Source organism: Pleurodeles waltl, chromosome 8 (assembly GCF_031143425.1).
Source record: "Pleurodeles waltl isolate 20211129_DDA chromosome 8, aPleWal1.hap1.20221129, whole genome shotgun sequence".
NCBI classification, from domain to species: Eukaryota; Metazoa; Chordata; class Amphibia; order Caudata; family Salamandridae; genus Pleurodeles; species Pleurodeles waltl.
Window position 1 is genome coordinate 507459543 of NC_090447.1, and position 20916 is coordinate 507480458.

Sequence of the window (20916 nt, forward strand, 5' to 3'; positions counted from 1 at the left end):
GTGCCAGAACAGGCACTACGAAGAGGAGTGAACCGGAGCTCACCCGAAGTCACAAAAGGAGATCCCACGATGCTGGAGGACAACTCAGGAGGTTGTGCACTGCAGGTTAGAGTGTCAGGGACCCAAGCTTGGCTGTGCACAAAGGAAAACCTGGAAGAGTGCACAGGAGCCGGAGCAGCTGCAAATCATGCGGTACCCAGCAATGCAGTCTAGCGTGGGGAGGCAAGGACTTACCTTCACCAAACTTGGACTGAAGAGTCACTGGACTGTGGGAGTCACTTGGACAGAGTTGTTGAGTTCCAGGGACCACGCTCATCGTGCTGAGAGGGGACCCAGAGGACCGGTAATGCAGTTCTTTTGGTGCCTGCGGTTGCAGGGGGAGGATTCCGTCGTCCCACAGGAGATTTCTTCGGAGCTTCTAGTGCAGAGAGGAGGCAGACTACCACCACAGCATGCACCACCAGGAAAACAGTCGAGAAGATGGCAGAATCAGCGATACAAGGTTGCAGTAGTTGTCTTTGCTACTTTGTTGCGGTTTTGCAGGCGTCCTGAGCAGTCAGCGGTCGATTCCTTGGCAGAAGGTGAAGAGAGAGATGCAGAGGAACTCTGATGAGCTCTTGCATTCGTTATCTAAAGAATTCCCCACAGCAGAGACCCTAAATAGCCAGAAAAGGAGGTTTGGCTACCTAGGAAGGAGGATAGGCTAGCAACACAGGTAAGAGCCTATCAGGAGGAGTCTTTGACGTCACCTGCTGGCACTGGCCACTCAGAGCAGTCCAGTGTGCCAGCAGCACCTCTGTTTCCAAGATGGCAGAGGTCTGGAGCACACTGGAGGAGCTCCGGGCACCTCCCCTGGGAGGTGCAGGTCAGGGGAGTGGTCACTCCCCTTTCCTTTGTCCAGTTTTGGGGCAGAGCAGGGCTGAGGATCCCTGAACCGGTGCAGACTGGCTTATGCAGAGATGGGCACCATCTGTGCCCATCAAAGCATTTCCAGAGGCTGGGGGAGGCTACTCCTCCCCAGCCCTGACACCTTTTTCCAAAGGGAGAGGGTGTAACACCCTCTCTCTGAGGAAGTCCTTTGTTCTGCCTTCTTGGGCCAAGCCTGGCTGGACCCCAGGAGGGCAGAAACCTGTCTGAGGGGTTGGCAGCAGCAGCAGCTGCAGTGAAACCCCGGGAAAGGTAGTTTGGCAGTACTCGGGTCTGTGCTAGAGACTCGGGGGATCATGGAATTGTCTCACCAATGCCAGAATGGCATTGGGGTGACAATTCCATGATCTTAGACATGTTACATGGCCATGTCGGAGTTACCATTGTGACGCTATACATAGGTAGTGACCTATGTATAGTGCACGTGTGTAATGGTGTCCCCGCACTAACAAAGTCCGGGGAATTTGCCCTGAACAATGTGGGGGCACCTTGGCTAGTGCCAGGGTGCCCACACACTAAGTAACTTAGCACCCAACCTTTACCAGGTAAAGGTAAGACATATAGGTGACTTATAAGTTACTTAAGTGCAGTGGTAAATGGTTGTGAAATAATGTGGTCGTTATTTCACTCAGGCTGCAGTGGCAGGCCTGTGTAAGAATTGTCAGAGCTCCCTATGGGTGGCAAAAGAAATGCTGCAGCCCATAGGGATCTCCTGGAACCCCAATACCCTGGGTACCTCAGTACCATATACTAGGGAATTATAAGGGTGTTCCAGTATGCCAATGTGAATTGGTGAAATTGGTCACTAGCCTGTTAGTGACAATTTGGAAAGTAAAGAGAGAGCATAACCACTGAGGTTCTGGTTAGCAGAGCCTCAGTGAGACAGTTAGTCATCACACAGGAAACACATACAGGGCACACTTATGAGCACTGGGGCCCTGGCTGGCAGGGTCCCAGTGACACATACACTAAAACAACGTATATTCAGTGAAACATGGGGGTAACATGCCCAGCAAGATGGTACTTTCCTATACAACCCCCCCCCCAAACGAAGGACAATAAGACTAGCCATGACCTGATGAGTCTTCATTGTCTGAGAGGAAATATCTGGAGAGTCCATCTGCATTGGAGTGGGTACTCCCAGGTCTATGTTCCACTGTATAGTCCATTCCCTGTAGAGATATGGACCACCTCAACAATTTAGGGTTTTCACCTTTCATTTGTTATAGCCAAAGTAGAGGTTTGTGGTGTGTCTGAACAATGAAGTGAGTGCCAAACAGGTATGGCCTCAACTTCATCAGTGCCCAGACCACAGCAAAGGCCTCCCTCTCTATGGCAGACCAACGCTTTTCTCTAGGGGTCAACCTCCTGCTGATAAAAGCAACAGGTTGATCCTGGCCCTCAGAATTGAGTTGTGATAAGACTGTCCCTACCCCTAATTCAGATGCATCAGTTTGGACAATGAATTTTTTGGAGTAACATGGGCTTTTTATGACAGGTGCAGAGCACATGGCCTGTTTCAGCTCCTCAAAAGCTTTCTGACAGCTAGCTGTCCACAATACCTTTTTAGGCATTTTCTTAGAAGTGAGGTCATAATGAGGGGCTGCAATGGAGCCATAGTTCTTTATGAACCTCCTGTAATACCCAGTGAGGCCTAAGAAGGCTCTCACCTGGGTCTGAGTTGTAGGGGGAACCCAATCTATGATAGTTTGGATTTTCCCCTGAAGTGGTGCAATCTGTTCTCCACCTACAAGGTGTCCCAGATAAACCACTTTCCTTTGCCCTATCTGGCACTTTGAAGCCTTGATAGTGAGGCCTGCCTTTTGCAGGGCCTCCAAAACTTTCCACAGGTGGACCAGGTGATCATCCCAGGTGGAGCTAAAGCCAGCTATATCATCTAGATATGCTTAACTAAAAGCCTCCAACCCTTGCAGGACTGTATTCACGAATTTCTGAAAAGTGTCAGGTGCATTGTTCAAACCAAAGGGCATTACTCTGAATTGGTAGTGCCCTCCAATAGTCGAAAATGCTGTTTTTGCTTTAGCATCCTCTGATAACTTGATCTGCCAATACGCTGCAGTCAAATCAAAGGTGCTTAGATACTTGGCAGATGCCAGTGTATCTATTAGCTCATCTGCCCTGGGAAAAGGGTGAGCATCAGTTTTAGTTACCTGGTTGAGACCTCTGTAGTCTACACAAAACCTCATTTCCCTTTTCCCATCTTTGGAATGAGGCTTTGGTACAAGTACCACAGGAGAGGCCCATGGACTTTCAGAGTGCTCAACCACTCCCAGTTCAAGCATTTTCTGAACATCTTGTTTTATGCAGTCCCTGACATGGTCAGGCTGCCTACAGATCTTACTTTTGACAGGCATGCTGTCTCCAGTATCTATAGTGTGCTCACACCAAGAAGTGGTGCCTGGCACAGTAGAAAGGAGTTCAGAGAACTGACCCAGGAGATTTATGCAGTGGTCTTTCTGCTCAGCAGTAAGACAATCTGCCAAAACTACACCTTCCACTAGATCATCTTGTTCAGTGGAAGAGAAGAGATCAGGGAGAGGGTCACTCTCTTCTTCCTGTCCTTCATCTGTTGCCATGAGCAGGGTGAGATCAGCCCTGTCATAGTAGGGGTTTAGGCGATTGACATGGAGCACCCTAAGGGGACTCCTGGCAGTACCCAAGTCAACCAAGTAGGTGACTTCTCCCTTCTTTTCAACAATAATGTGGGGTCCACTCCATTTGTCTTTGAGTGCTCTTGGGGCCACAGGCTCCAAGACCCACACCTTCTGTCCTGGTTGGTACTGAATCAGAACAGCCTTCTGGTCATGCCATTGCTTTTGGAGCTCTTGGCTGGCCTGAAGGTTTTTACTGGCCTTTTTCATTTACTCAGCCATTCTGGATCTTAGGCCAAGTACATAGTCTACTATGTCTTGCTTAGGAGCTTTTAAAGGTTGTTCCCAACCCTCCTTTACAAGTGTTAGAGGAGGACCTCTCACAGGGTGCCCAAATAGGAGTTCAAAGGGGCTGATGCCCACTCCTTTCTGGGGTACCTCCCTGGAAGCAAAAAGGAGGCAAGGTAACAGGACATCCCATCTCCTCCTGAGTTTTTCAGGGAGTCCCATCATCATTCCTTTGAGAGTTTTATTAAACCTCTCAACCAGTCCATTTGTTTGTGGATGATAAGGTGTGGTGAATTTGTATGTTACACCACATTCCTTCCACATAGCCTTTAAGTATGCAGACATAAAGTTGCTACCCCTGTCTGATACCACCTCTTTTGGGAAACCCACCCTGGAAAAGATTCCTAGGAGGGCCTTAGCCACTGCAGGAGCTGTAGTGGTCCTTAGAGGAATTGCTTCAGGATATCTTGTGGCATGGTCCACTACCACCAAGATACACCTATTGCCTGAAGCAGTAGGAGGGTCAAGGGAGCCAACTATGTCAACCCTTACCCTTTCAAAGGGGACCCCAACCACAGGCAGTGGAATAAGGGGAGCCTTTGGGGTGCCACCAGTCTTGCCACTAGCTTGACAGGTGACACAGGACTTACAAAAATCTTTTGTGTCCTCTGACATCCTAGGCCAAAGAAACAAGGGGACAAGCCTTTCCCATGTTTTAATTTGCCCTAGATGTCCAGCCAAGGGAATGTCGTGTGCCAGAGTTAGGAGGAACTCTCTGTATTGCAGAGGAATGACCAGTCTCCTGGCTGCTCCAGGTTTTTGATCCCTTGCCTCTGTATACAAGAGGTTGTCCTCCCAGTAAACTCTATGTGAGTCACTGACATCCCCATTTTGCTGTTTGACAGCTTGCTGTCTTAGACCCTCTAATGTGGGACAGGTCTGCTGTGCCACACTCAGCACCTCCCTGGCAGGCCCCCTCCACCCAAAAGCTCAGTAGTGTCTGCTTCCAGCTCCTCTGGTGAAGGTTCTGCACAGGGGGGAAATTCTTCTTCCTCAGAAGTAGAATCATCTGTAAAGGGAGGGATAGTAGGTAGGGATTTACCTATACTAACCCTAGCTTTAGAGAGCACTTGGTCCATTGTTCCAGGATCCAAGTCACCCTGTCCTTTTTGCTTTTTGGCCTGAGCCCTGGTTAAAGCAAAAATATGCCCAGGAATGCCCAGCATTGTTGCATGAGCCTCCAACTCCACTTCTGCCCAAGCTGATGTCTCTAAATCGTTCCCTAGTAGACAGTCTACCGGTAAATCTGAGGCAACCACAACTTTCTTTGGACCAGTAACCCCCCCCAGTTGAGATTCACAACAGCCATGGGGTGGCTAAGAGTGTTGTTATGAGCATCAGTCACTTGGTACTGGTGACCAAGTAGGTGTTGTTCAGGGTGTACCAGTTTCTCTATTACCATGGTAACACTGGCACCTGTGTCCCTGTAGGCCTGAACCTCAACACCATTTATTAGGGGAAGTTGCTTGTACTTATCCATATTAAGGGGACAAGCAACCAAGGTGGCCAAATCAATGGCACCTTCAGAGACTAGCACAGCCTCTGTAGTCTCCCTAACAAGACCAACGCCAACTAAATTACCAAAAGTGAGCCCAGCTACTCCCTTGGATTGGCTATTAGTAGGTTTGCTCCTACCACCACTGCTATTACTAGGGGCACTAGGTGTAGCAGTAGGGGTTGTAGTAGTGGGAGGCTTGGTGCTTTTCTTTGGACAACTGGGATCAGTTGTCCAATGGCCTTTTACTTCACATAAATAGCACCATGGTTTCTTTACTTGATTAGAAGAGGATTTGGGCCCGCCACCCCCACCAGAGTGTTTTTGTGGGCCTGATGAAGACTCATTTTTAGATTTGTCCCCACCTTTGTCTGAAGACTTGCCATCCTTCTTCTTGCCATCCTTGTCACCCCCTGTATGAACTTTTCTGTTCACTCTTGTTCTGACCCATTTGTCTGCCTTCATTCCCAATTCTTGGGGAGAGGTCAGATCTGAGTCCACTGGATATTGGTGTAACAAATCAGACGTACAGTTATTCAGAATATGCTCTCTCAGGATCAGATTATACAGGCTTTCATAGTCAGAAACTTTACTGCCATGTAACCACCCCTCCAATGCCTTCACTGAATAGTCAACAAAGTCTACCCAGTCTTGTGAGGACTCTTTTCTGGTTTCTCTGAACTTAATCCTGTATTGTTCAGTGGTTAAGCCAAATCCATCCAAGAGTGCATTCTTCAAAACTGTAAAATTATTGGCATCACTTTCCTTCACAGTAAGGAGCCTATCCCTACCCTTTCCACTGAAAGATAGCCATAGGATAGCAGCCCACTGCCTTTGAGGGACCCCCTGTACAACACAGGCCCTCTCAAGTGCAGCAAACCACTTGTTAATGTCACCCCCCTCCTTGTAAGGGGGAACTATCTTGTGCAGATTCCTAGAATCATGCTCTTTCACAGGATTACTATCTGGAATATTGCTGCTGCCACCATGGGGTCCAAACCCCAACCTCTGTCTTTCTTTTTCTAAGTCTAATGATTCCCTGTCTAGAGCCAGCTGTTGCTGTTTAAGCTTCAGCCTGGACTATTCCACTCTCAATCTATTGAGCTCCCTTTCTAACATTCTGCCATCAGGGTGGGTGGGTTGGGCATGCTTTGACACAGAAGAATGATGTGAATGAACAGAGGGTGAAATGGCCCTTACAGTTGGCACTCTAAACAACCTGGCCTGCAGGAAGACCATCCCTACTGTGATGAGAACTCACATTAGTACCAGTTATGCTAGGTGGTCTGCTAAGGGGCAGATTGGAAAGAATACCATCTAACATTCGTGCTGGGGCTACCCCAGAATCAGAGTGTGAACCATCTCCTAACTTCTCAACAGATGTGCCAGCTAAGGCCTTATCATTTTCAATGAGCATGTTAATTAACAATTCTCTAGAGGGATTCTTCCCCATCCCTAAACCTCTATCAATGCAGAGACTCCTCACACCTTTCCAGCTAAGGTTGTCATAAGCAGTGCTGGCCAGATCAAGAGTAGGACCTGTACCAGACATGATAGAAAAAGGTTTAAGGGACAGAAAAAGAAAGAAAAAGTTTCAGAACTTTTTAAGGAAACAGAAAAAATAAACTTTTTCAACTTTTAAGAAACTTTTTGAAAGTTTAGAGGTACTTTTCAGCACTTAGCAAATAGAGTAAGAGAAGAAAAGCAAAACTTTTTGGTTAGGTGTACATACACTGAACTTGTTTTGTATATTATTCTCTTATGAAAAGTACAAAATGACAAAGTGGTAAGTAGTTACAAGTACTTAACCCACCGCCGCCACCAATGGAGGAGGCTGGCCTGGCTTGTAGTGGGTACCAAGGGGTACTTACACTCTGTACCAGGACCAGTTATCCCTTATTAGTGTAGAAGAGGTGTTTCTAGCAGCTTAGGCCGATAGAAGGTAGCTATAGCAGAGCAGCTTAGGCTGAACTAGGAGACATGCAAAGCTCCTACCATACCACTGGTGTGATATGCACAATATCATAAGAAAACACAATACACAGATATACTAAAAATAAAGGTACTTTATTTTTATGACAATATGCCAAAAGTATCTCAGTGAGTATCCTCAGTATGAGGATGCCAAATATACACAAGATATATGTACACAATACCAAAAATATGCAGTGATAGCAAAAGGAAGTAATGCAAGCAATTAAAGTTACAGTGGATTGCAATAGGAGCACATAGGTACAAGGGAAACACAAACCATATACTCTAGAAGTGGAATGCGAACCACGAATGGACCCCAAACCTATGTGAGCTTGTAGAGGGTCGCTGGGACTGTAAGAAAACAGAGAGGGTTAGAAAAATAGCCCACCCCAAGACCCTGAAAAGTAGGTGTAAAGTGCACCTATATTCCCCAGAGAGCACAGAAGTCGTGATAGGGGAATTCTGCAAGGAAGACCAACACCAGCAATGCAACAAAGGTGGATTTCCAGACGAGAGTACCTGTGGAACAAGGGGACCAAGTCCAAGAGTCGCGACAAAGTCGAGATTGGGCAGATGCCCAGGAAATGCCAGCTGAGGGTGCAAAGAAGCTGCCACCGGATGGTAGAAGCTGTGGATTCTGCAAGAACAAAGAGGACTAGGAACTTCCCCTTTGGAGGATGGATGCCCCACATCGTGAAGAAGCTTGCAGAGGTGTTCCCACGCAGAAAGACCGCAAACAAGCCTTGCTAGCTGCAAGGGCCGCCGTTAGGGTTTTTGGATACTGCTGTGGCCCAGGAGGGACCAGGATGTCGCCACTTGCGTGAGGAGACAGAGGGGGCGCCCAGCAAGGCTGGAAGCCCTCACAGAAGCAGGCAGCACCCGCAGAAGTGCCGGAACAGGCACTACAAAGAGGAGTGAACCGGAGCTCACCCGAAGTCACAAAAGGAGATCCCACGACGCCGGAGGACAACTCAGGAGGTAGTGCACTGCAGATTAGAGTGTCAGGACCCAGGCTTGGCTGTGCACAAAGGAAATCCTGGAAGAGTGCACAGGAGCCGGAGCAGCTGCAAATCACGCGGTACCCAGCAATGCAGTCTAGCGTGGGGAGGCAAGGACTTACCTCCACCAAACTTGGACTGAAGAGTCACTGGACTGTGGGAGTCACTTGGACAGAGTTGCTGAGTTCCAGGGACCACGCTCGTCGTGCTGAGAGGGGACCCAGAGGACCGGTGATGCAGTTCTTTTGGTGACTGCGGTTGCAGGGGGGGGATTCCGTCGTCCCACAGGAGATTTCTTCAGAGGTTCTAGTGCAGAGAGGAGGCAGACTACCCCCACAGCATGCACCACCAGGAAAACAGTCGAGAAGGCGGCAGGATCAGCGATACAAGGTTGCAGTAGTCATCTTTGCTACTTTGTTGCGGTTTTGCAGGCGTCCTGAGCAGTCAGCGGTCTATTCCTTGGCAGAAGGTGAAGAGAGAGATGCAGAGGAACTCTGATGAGCTCTTGCATTCATTATCTAAAGAATTCCCCAAAGCAGAGACCCTAAATAGCCAGAAAAGGAGGTTTGGCTACCTAGGAAGGAGGATAGGCTAGCAACACAGGTAAGAGACTATCAGGAGGAGTCTCTGACGTCACCTGCTGGCACTGGCCACTCAGAGCAGACCAGTGTGCCAGCAGCACCTCTGTTTCCAAGATGGCAGAGGTCTGGAGCACACTAGAGGAGCTCTGGGCACCTCCCATAGGAGGTGCAGGTCAGGGGAGTGGTCACTCCCCTTTCCTTTGTCCAGTTTCGTGCCACAGCAGGGCTGGGGGATCCCTGAACCGGTGCAGACTGGCTTATGCAGAGATGGGTACCATCTGTGCCCATCAAAGCATTTCCAGAGGCTGGGGGAGGCTACTCCTCCCCAGCCCTGACACCTTTTTCCAAAGGGAGAGGGTGTAACACCCTCTCTCTGAGGAAGTCCTTTGTTCTGCCTTCCTGGGCCAAGCCTGGCTGGACCCCAGGAGGGCAGAAACCTGTCTGAGTGGTTGGCAGCAGCTGCAGTGAAACCCTGGGAAAGGAAGTTTGGCAGTACCCGGGTCTGTGCTAGAGACTCGGGGGATCATGGAATTGTCTCCCCAATGCCAGAATGGCATTGGGGTGACAATTCCAGGATCTTAGACAAGTTACATGGCCATGTTCGGAGTTACCATTGTGACGCTATACATAGGTAGTGACCTATGTATAGTGCACGCGTGTACTGGTGTCCCCGCACTCACAAAGTCCGGGGAATTTGCCCTGAACAATGTGGGGGCACCTTGGCTAGTGCCAGGGTGCCCACACACTAAGTAACTTAGCACCCAACCTTTACCAGGTAAAGGTTAGACATATAGGTGACTTATAAGTTACTTAATTGCAATGGTAAATGGCTGTGAAATAACGTGGACGTTATTTCACTCAGGCTGCAGTGGCAGGCCTGTGTAAGAATTGTCAGAGCTCGCTATGGGTGGCAAAAGAAATGCTGCAACCCATAGGGATCTCCTGGAACCCCAATACCCTGGGTACCTCAGTACCATATACTAGGGAATTATAAGGGTGTTCCAGTATGCCAATGTGAATTGGTGAAATTGGTCACCTGCCTGTTAGTGACAATTTGGAAAGTAAAGAGAGAGCATAACCACTGAGGTTCTGGTTAGCAGAGCCTCAGTGAGACAGTTAGTCATCACACAGGGAACACATACAGGGCACACTTATGAGCACTGGGGCCCTGGCTGGCAGGGTCCCAGTGACACATACACTAAAACAACATATATACAGTGAAATAGGGGGGTAACATGCCAGGCAAGATGGTACTTTCCTACAGTCATAGATAGAACTTGCACAAGAGGGGGGATCCCAGTGGGATGACAGATAGCTGATATCAGATCAGGCTCCAATTGAGCCCATAGCTTTGTGATTGTGGCCCTGTCCAGTCTATAGGTGGGTATTATGTGCCTGTCCTCCAGTGTAGCCAAGTCCACAAGGGGTATGTACATGGGGTCTTGCCTCCTCCTCCTATTCCTCCGCAGTGGTAGGTACCTAAGAGACACAAGTGTTAGAAGGGAGTGACAAACTGAACAATGAAACCACCGCCTCAGTGTAACTGAGCTTGTATGTAATTGGATGATGTAAATGGCAGTGCATGTACAATTGACAGCAATGACGCAGTTTTCAATTTCTGAACGTTGACCACCACCATAAAATGGTGACCGCCTGTCCTGTAGGCAGGGACAGGTGGAAGTGATGTAACTCCGCCGGCGTTGGACGTCATGGCGGAAGGCAGACATGCACCGCTGTGCTATTCCTCATTGGCTTACATGGGGCTCTTTGGAGTATAGTGTCCAATGAGGATCACTGGCGACGGTGACGGTGCACACCGCCACGGACGTGAACGCCATTTTCTGTCTATAACCACACTTGATTCCTGACTTTTCACAGGACATCACCTCCACTGCATGTGCTGCTGTGACCTGAGTCTGGAACCTACCATGGCCCGTGTGACAGGGGAGACTGGTTGAAAATGGACGCTGACTCTGAAAACCCTTGAGGAATTCGGCCTCCCCCCTCCTCCTCACCATCCGTTTGCTGTTTTTTTATTGATTCCCCTGCTGCTGCGTCCCCTGCGGCCCCACCCCCCCAGCCTTCCCATTCGTCCAGCCCTCCCTCCCCCATTTATGGCAGCCGAGGATGCGCCGCTGGTGTGCGAAAGGCGCACCAAAGGCCAGCCCGTCTGCGCCCGTCCGCGCAAAGACCGCGCCCAGCGCCAGTCCCCCTAGCCTTCTCAAACAAACCTACTCCCCCCTCATCCTTCACTCACTCAACCCAGGCCCTCGCCCCACCTGCACCCTTTCCAGCCCCACGCACACTCATGGCCCCTTCAGCTGCCTCACCTGTCTTTTCTCCTGGTCCTCATCCCTCACATCACACACCAACTATAGCGACCCCTCGACAACAAACACAACACCCCCAACACAATACACACCTACTCTTCCCCCAGCCCCATCAACCAGCCCCGTCACACACTACCCCGCAACCAGAACACACCCCGCAACAACACCCTCATGCACCACACCAACATCGCCCACCTCAACTGCCTGCTCCTCAACACCTGCTCCCTTCACAAACATGCCATTGAACTCTGGGACCTCATCACATCACACTCACCTGACATCGCCTTCCTCACGGAAACCTGGACCAAGCCCTCCTCGGAACCAGACATAGCCATCGCCACCCTCAAGGGATACAAACTCCAACGCAAAGACCGCCTCAACAGGCCAGGGGGTGGCATCGGCATCCTACACAGGGACACCATCAAAGTCACCACCAGCTTTGGCTTTCGTAGAAGCTTGGTCTAACACTAAGGGATCCGTAACTTCCTTGTGAGTCAGATTCTGCAATGGCTTCGAAATGATGGAAAAGTTGGGAATCCACTGGCGACAATAGCTCACCATGCCTAAAAACTTCCTGACATCTCTCTGTGTTCAGGGGGGATTCATCTGCAATATGGCTGTAACCCTCTTTTTGGAAATCTTCCTAGCTCCTTTTTCAATTTGGTGAGCCAAGTATTTCACTTATTTCTGACAGTACTGTAATTTAGTTGGGGGACACTTTGGCCCTCATTATGACATTAGCGGTAAATCCTTCTTACCGCCGCGGTGATGGCCGCCAACATACCGTTGCCTAGGTGAACATCCGCTCGCCATGTTATGACACACACACACTAAACTGACAGAATACTTCTACAAACACATATCTGCCAGACCAAAGGTTAGTGGTAAAGTGTTGGTACGAACACCCATACCGTTATGCCAACAAAACAATGCCCACCACATTAGGACCCACGAATCACCTCGGGGGACATTCAACGGCGTTAAATCATTGGCGGTACACACTGGCGCGGTCAGAATGGCCACCCAAATACAAAACAACACAACATTGGCCAAAACTAAAATCACACACCTGACACTAATACACACACCACATTCACCAACCCACCCATAGTACTATAAAGCACCCACCCTCTTTACCCACAACCTTTTAGGAACATGAAAAATAGCATATAGATAGCCACGTAAATCACAGCAACAACTACACACACCACAAACACCCTTCCATCCATCACACCCCCCCACCCCACCACAATATTCAACACCCACTGCACAACACACACCACACAACACCCATATCCCCACAAAGACACCCCTGTTTCACAGATGAGGAGTTGCGGGTCATGGTGGAGGAATAGTCAGGGTTGAGTCTCAGCTGTTTGGAGCACAGGTACAGCAAATCTCCATTGCCAGGAAGATGAAGCTATGGCAGAGAATCGTGGACAGGGTGAATGCTGTGGGACAGCATCCAAGAACAAGGGGCGACATCAGGAAGAGGTGGAACGACCTACAGGGGAAGGTAAGTTCCATGGCAGCAAGGCACCAGCTTGCCATCCAGAGGACTGGCGGTTGAACCCCACCTCCTCCTCCACAGCTGACAGCATAGGAGGCGCAAGTCCTAGCAAAACTGCATCCTGGGGAACTCACTGAAGTAGCTGGAGGACTGGACACCGGTGATTTAATATTTACCACCTATCTCCCCACATACCTGCATGCCACTACCACCCCTCACCCTGACACCTATCACTCCACTCCATCCCACACAGTGCACCACCACAATTGACTAACCTCAATGCCAAACCCTGCATGCCATACCCACTGCATGAACATCCCTCCCAGCCCTGCATGTACACTCATCACCAATACATGCACAGCATAGAGAACTAACAATCCCCCAATACATCACCATACACAATGGTGCCAGGGCAACAGCAACAACATAAGGGAAGCTAGGGATGTAGAATATATCACAGACATAGCATAATACACCACTTACAACCCCAAAGGTGCACCAGCCAATCTCAGTGGCGAGGAGGTACCATGGCTACCCAGTCCCCCAACAAAAGATGCCCCCAGTGATGACAGAGACACTTGCCAAGACCAAGACCACTGCCAGGAAATGAGACCCTCCTGAATGTCCCCCTTTTGTTCCAATCTGTCACCTTGTCCACTTTGAAATGCCATTAGTCCCCTTCCTATGGCCCCTTGGACCCTGGATCTGTGCTACCAGCTAACTGGACCAATACCCTGGACTTACCTCTACCATCAACCCTTCCATTGCACCATTCCTTCTGTATATTTCACTACAATAAACACCCTTGAACACAACTTGAGTGATAGTGCTTAATGTGATGAAAATGTGCAATATTATTAACCATTTATTCTTGTGCACTTGTCCTGAGCTTTAAAATTGCATACAAATGTAGTCATCACATCAGTACACAATTGTAACCACACCAACATCTGCAAAATGATAAGACATCGGTGACAGGCAGTTGAGATGCAAAGGAAGTGACTGCCATCATGCTACAACCACACTGAAAAGATAAATATTCAAAGGAATGGTCAGTTCCACTGTCATACCTATGTGTCATTGGAAGTACTGCCGTATGACTGATGTCCTGTTGTCCGCATCCTCATCCTCTGCTTCCTCATCCTCACTGTCCTGAGAGTCCACTGCTGACACAGGAACATTTTCACCCTCCTCCTCCTGCAGATAGGGCACATGTTGTTTGATGGCCAGGTTGTGAAACATGCAGCATACAACTATCTGGCAGACCTTCTCAGGGGAGTAGTAGAGGGATCCACCTGTCAGATGGAGGCATCTGAACCTGGCCTTCAGGAGGCCAAAGGTTCGCTCACTTATCCTCCTGGTTCGCCCAAGAGCATCATTATACCTATTCTCAGGCCCTCTCCTGGCATTCCTCGCAGGGGTCAAGAGCCACAACAGGTTTGGGTAGCCAGAGTCACCTGCAAGAATTGAGGTACAAACATTAGCCTTGCACAATGGTATGGGAATGACTCCTGAAGGCATACACTGACATACATTGGGTGTGGACTCAGGCTCACCTATTAGCCATACCCTGTGGCTCTGTCGATGTGCCATTACATTGGGGATGCTGCTATTCCTCAAAACGAAGGCATCATGCACCGACCCAGGATACTTGGCAGTACGTGGGGGATGGACTGGTCAGCCAGGCACACCATTTGCACATTGAGTGAGTGGAAACTCTTCTGATTTCTGAATACCTGTTCATTGTGCCGGGGGTACAAATGCAACATGTGTTCTGACAATGGCCCCAATATTATTTGGAATAAGTCCCATTGCATAGAATCCAGCCTTCACAGTGGCCGAATCTTCCACCTGGGGGAAAGCAATGTAGCTGCACATGTGTTTGAGCAAGGCAGACAAAACCCTTGCCAGCACTATTGAGAACATTGGCTGTGACATTCCTGCTGCCAAGCCCACTGTCACTTGAAAAGAGCCAGTCACAGATAGAACTTGCACAACAGAGGGGATCCCAGTGGGATGACAGATAGCTGATATCAGATCAGGTTCCAACTGAGCACATAGCTCTGTGATTGTGGCCCTGTACAGTCTATAGGTGGGTATTATGTGCCTGTCCCCCAATGTAGCCAAGTCCACAAGGGGTATGTACATGGGGTCTTGCCTCCTCCTCCTATTCCTCCGCAGTGGTAGGTACCTAAGGGACACAAGAGTGAGAAGGGAGTGACAAACTGAACAATGAAACCACCGCCTCAGTGTAACTGAGCTTGTATGTAATTGGACGATGTAAATGGCAATGCATGTACAATTGACAGCAATGACGCAGTTTTCAATTTCTGAATGTTGACCACCACCATAAAATGGTGACCGCCTGTCCTGTAGGCAGGGACAGGTGGAAGTGATGTAACTCCGCCGGCGTTGGACGTCATGGCGGAAGGCAGACTTGCACCGCTTTGCTATTCCTCTTTGGCTTACATGGGGCTCTTTGGAGTACAGTGTCCAGTGAGGATCACCGGCGACGGTGCACACTGCCACGGACGTGACCGCCATTTTCTGTCTATAACTGCACTTGATTCCTGACTTTTCACAGGACATCACCTCCACTGTGTGTGCTGCTGTGACCTGAGTCTGGAACGTACCATGGCCCGTGTGACAGGGGAGACTGGTTGAAAATGGACGCTGACTCTGAAAACCCTTGAGGAATTCTGCACCAAGAGTAGACTTGATCTAAATATTTAAAACAGAAAAGAAAGTGACTATCCTCATGAAGAGGTACAGAAAAAAAATGCTTGCAACAGGTCCACTACAGTGAACCACTCAGCATTGCATCGGATCTGAAACAAGATCACAGCTGGATTTGGCGCCACAGGACAACTTTTAATCACAATATCATTTACTTTTCTCAAATCCTGAACAATCTGAAATTTCCCACATGGCTTTCACAATCCCATTATTGGTGATTGCATGGACTGCTCAACACTTCTTTTAAAACACCTTGGTTTATACATTCTGCAATTATAGGGGCAATACCTTCAACCGTGTCACGTGTCATGTGCCATTGAGGAATCTAGAGGAAGATCACATTTGGCTTCACTGGGACCTAAACTGGCTCAACTCCTTTGATTAGACCAATGTCTTTTCCTGTAAAATCCCTCACTTTCATTTTAACTGTTCCCTGTAAGTCAGAAGAAAGATCTCCCATTGTGAAAACTGGAAAGAAACCGATCAAGGAGTAATCCTCATTCACTGCTTCACAATCTGTTCCTGTGTACAAGTCATCTTCATTGTCACTGTTTGACTGAATGGGAATTCCATCATTTGAGCAAGTAATTGAACACCTTGTTTTGCATAGTAAATCTCTCCCTAGCAAGGATACTGGACTTGAATCACAAACTACGAACTTGTGTAATCCGTTAAAGTTGCCAATTTTAACCTAAACTGGGTCTGTAATAGGGTTGGTCAAATATTGATTTGCAACTCCTACAATCTGTACTGTTTTTCCTGAAAGGAATAGGTTTGGAACTTCTTCTGTTCTCAGTGTAGAGCGTGTAGCTCATGTGTCAACTAAAAATGAGACTTTGTGACCCATCACTTTTCCCTTCATGTATGGACTTCCTGGTCTACCTCAAATGAAGCTGCTAACACATTCCTCCTCATCTGAACCCTCACTCACCCAATCATTATTCACTTCATCCTCACTGTGTAGTGGGTATTAGTGTATTGTGGTATTACTCTGGTTAACCCTTTGATCTAGGACCTGCTGAGGAAGCATCACCTGCTGCTGCTCCATTGGGGATTGAGGTATTTGAATTTGTTGCCTAGGTACCATTTGCACTTGAGCTTGCATTTGCTGTGACTGGGGCATCTGCAAAAGTGGCATTTGCACTTGCTGCATGGGCTGACAACTTTGCATTGGGTTCACATTATTGTGGAAATTTGGATTTTGATCTCTCATTCTTGATCCTCTCATATTTGGAAAATAATCGATTTTGTTTGTCTGCTGAAAAAATACCTTCCTGTCCTAACATCGGACACTCCTGTTTCCAATGTCCGAGGCCTCCGCAAGCGTGACATGGTAACATTCTCTTCATTCCTTGTACATCATTCTGAACAACCACAGTATTCAAATCAAGACCACGTTTCACATTTCCAATTCCATCACGACCTCTACCTCTTCCTTGATTCTGAAACAACATGTTTCCCTGCTGCTGAGAAAACTTCCCTGCATTCCTGTTTGTGCTGCTTTAATCTGCATCACCATTGCCTTTTCTTTCATTTTTTTGTGTTTCATCTCGATCTCATCACTACAGCACTTTGCATACTGCAATACTTCATCAATCAGCTTCACTTGCCAACAAATCAAATGGCTCTTAATCATCTGGCTAATTTTGGGTCTTAATCCTTCAACAAATCTGAACACAAAATTAATCATGTCTTTCAGCTCAATTGTTTCTCTCCCACTCTAATGTTTAAATGCCTGCAACAGTCTTTCATAGTAAGCATGTGTTGACTCTTTCCCTTCCTGAGCTGTCCGGTCTATTCTCTGCCAATCAATATTCTTGGGTGAAATTTTCATTTTTAAAAATTCAATCACCTTGTAGTAATATTTCATTTCGTCAGGAGACGGTGCACCTGTTGCCTGTTGCTGGATCTCCCTGAGGTTCTCTTGTTGGCGAATCTACACTTCTCTTGCACTCGACCCATAGGTCCGCTGGGTGCACTCGACCCATAGTTCTGCTATTTCTAACAGGGTGTTTAAAGCCTCCCACAGGCATTTTGCAAGTTTCACAAACCTATCTGTTTGTTGGTATCATTCCACTGGTTTCTCTCTTAGTCTGGGCTAGTCATTTGTAAATGACAAAATGTCACTTCTGCTCCAAGGGACAAGGACAATATTAATATTTTCACAGGGTCCTCAACCCGCTGCACGTTTGCAATAAGATTCGCAAAATCCCTCTTCCTCTTGTCTCTTTTCTTCACCCATCTGCCTTTTCACTTCTCTAATGCTCCCCATGTTTGAATGCTCTGCACTAAATTTCTAAGGTGGATTTTAATTCCCGGTATTCTCATGTTCTCAAAGTTCTTTGAGTCAAACTCTAATCTGTAACTCCTCTTTAAGGGCCAGATGTAGCAAACACTTTGCGACTCGCAAACGGCGAAAATCGCCGTTTGCGAGTCGCAAATGCGTGTTTGCTATGTAGAAATGCATTTTGCGAGTCGGAACCGACTTGCAAAATGCATTTCCGAGTCGCAAATAGGAAGGGGTGTTCCCTTCCTATTTGCGAGTCGCAGTGGTATGCAATTCCGTACGCGGTCACAAATGGAGTCGCAGTTACCATCCACTTGAAGTGGATGGTAATCCACTCGCAAACAGGAAGGGGTCCCTATGGGACCCCTTCCCCTTTGTGACTGGACCCAAAAATATTTTTTCAGAGCAGGCAGTGGTCCAAGGGACCACTGCCTGCCCTGAAAACATCCGAAACAAAAGGTTTCGTTTTTTTTCTCTAAGTGCAGCTCGTTTTCCTTTAAGGAAAACGGGCTACACTTGGAAAAAAAAAACTGCTTTATTTAAAAGCAGTCACAGACATGGAGGTCTGCTGTTCCCAGCAGGCCTCCATCCTCGTGAGTGCCCAGAGTCGCTACGGGGGCACAAATTGCGACCCACCTCATTAATATTAATGAGGTGGGTCTTTGCGACCCCATAGCGACTCGCAGAAGGTGTCTGAGACACCTTTCTGCATACCAAATTGCGACTTGCAATTTGCGAGTCGCAGGGACTCGCAAATTGCAAGTCACAATTTGGTATATTGCTACATCTGGCCCTAAATGTTTGGTTTTCTCACTCTCTATGTCATATTTTTATGAAAAGTCTGCTAATTTCTGATGTACTCTTCCTGCTTTGTTGGTAATAAGCTTGCACAAGTAACGTAACTCCTCTTCTCTGTCTGGGTCAATCCTGTCTAACCCCGTCGCTCCTTCAATCAAGTCTTCTGCTTAGAAGTCTAAGCCTGGTTAAATTCAGTACACTGCCTCAACGGGAATCATCTTGGGTGCTACTCAGCCTCTCTAACCATTCAGTTAACTGCTGAGCTGTCAAACCTTGTAATGAAAGGTTGTTATTGCTTACACCTGGCAATTGCTGTAACATTAGGCTCGGGGTCTCTGGTGTCACCATGCTTGGAATGGAACCTATATCAAATCTTCTCTGATTATTATTATTAGTCCTAAACAAACCCAAGTCAATTAATGGACCTGTTCCATCAAATGTCAGTCTCCTGGGAGTCATCATTCCTGCGTTTTCAGTGAATCTCTTCCTTTCCGATTTTGGATTCAGGATTTTCTGTTCACTGTTCTTATTATTTCCTTGGGCAGACAATTGTATGACTGGACCTATGGTAACCGGTACTGACACTGCGTCTGGACTTGGTTGGACATTTGATTCGAAGACATCAAATTAGGTGTAGATTCTAATTGAATCAATGACGGGTTCTGGTAAACCTGTCTCAATTGGGACGCTTGTTCTGTCGGCACTACTAAGCTTGGCGTTGAGTTCACAATAAGGATGTCTGGATTTATACTGGGTATGTCAATCTGCGGCATCGGATGCTGAAATGTGGAAGTGGTAGGGACAATGTGTCTAACCTGTACTTGCCTTGGTGTAGTTTCAATTGGTACCGGAGCTGTAGGATCTGCAATAGTACTTGGGCCTGTCTTATGTGCTGCATATGTTGGGGGCTGATTTCCCAGTAACTGCAAAATAAACTAATCATCACCTGTCTCTTCATCAGATAGTAAAGACTTCCTAGACTCTGGATTTCTGCTCTCTGTCGTCTGAAGGATAGGAATCCCTCTTCTTAGTACTCTTTTAAGCCTTATTCCCGTTCTCTTGTGCAATTACCAGAATCAACTTAATTTCCTGTAAAGTCTCAGTTCTTTTTGCTCACTACCCCATCTTGCCTCAGCTAAAGTTTTCTCAGCTTTTCTCATTCTTCTCTCAAATTTCAGTTGCTGTTGCTATCTAGCGACTAATTCCCAAATAGCTTATGCTTCAAACTGTGCAGGTCTTGGAGGAGGTTTCAAATAATACAGTACTCACCTCAAATTCCCTAAAATCCTCAAATTAAAAGTTCCATGGGCGGGGAATGCAAAGCTCCCCTCTCTCTCTGTTTCTTTGCACCACTGATTCAGCCAAAGACATGGCGCATCACTGTGTTCTTCAAACACAATATGGGGGATGTACCTTCTGTCGGTGTAATGTCTCCTATTCTAGTTGGAATAAACGTATCTCCCTTTAAGGTACTCCTTTAAGCTTTGAAAATTTGATTTCTGTAATTTAACCCCTTCTGTGCCGGGGACGTAGTGGTTACGTCCCGCGGCACAGTGCTGCTGTGCCGAGGATGTAACCACTACGTCCTCGGCACACAGCCCAGAGGGAGCGCTCTCGCTCCCTCTGTGTGCTTCCCTCCCACCCCCCAAAGTCGGGGATGGAAGGGGAAGCCCTTCCCCTTCCACCCCCGACCCCCCCACCCCCCCATAATGACGTCAGCGCGCAATCGTGCGCTGACTTCATTATGGGATCCTCGCCGCACAGGAAGCCATTTGCTTCCTGTGCGGCGACTAGAGAAGAGGTAAGAATCTCTTCCCGGTGGGTGGGGGGTTGGGGCTAAAGAGGCACCGGGGAAAAGGAAAGGCTTTTCCTTTTCCCCGGTGTCTCTTTGAGCATTCCTGCTGCCCGATCGCATTGCGATCGGGCAGCAGGAATGCCCACTAGACACCAGGGATTTGTTTTCTTTATTGTTTTTTACCGTTTTTGGCACGCGGGGAGCGGCCCCTTGGGCAAGGGTCGCTCCCCTTTAGGGGGGCAATTACTACGGCCATTTCTGCCCCCCTTGGGGGCAGATTGGCTACTTTTCAGCCAGATCTGCCCCCAAGGGGGGCAGAAAACACTAGATCACCAGGGATTATTATTTTTTTTTGCATTTATGTGTTGGGGGTGCCCCCTTGGGCAAGGGGCGCCCCCCCCAAGGGGGCAGAGAACTGTTGGCCTTTTCTGCCCCCCTTGGGGGCAGATCGGCCTATTTTTTTTAGGTCCATCTGCCCCCAAGGGGGGCAGAAGCCACTTAGGCACCAGGGATTGTGTGTGTAGT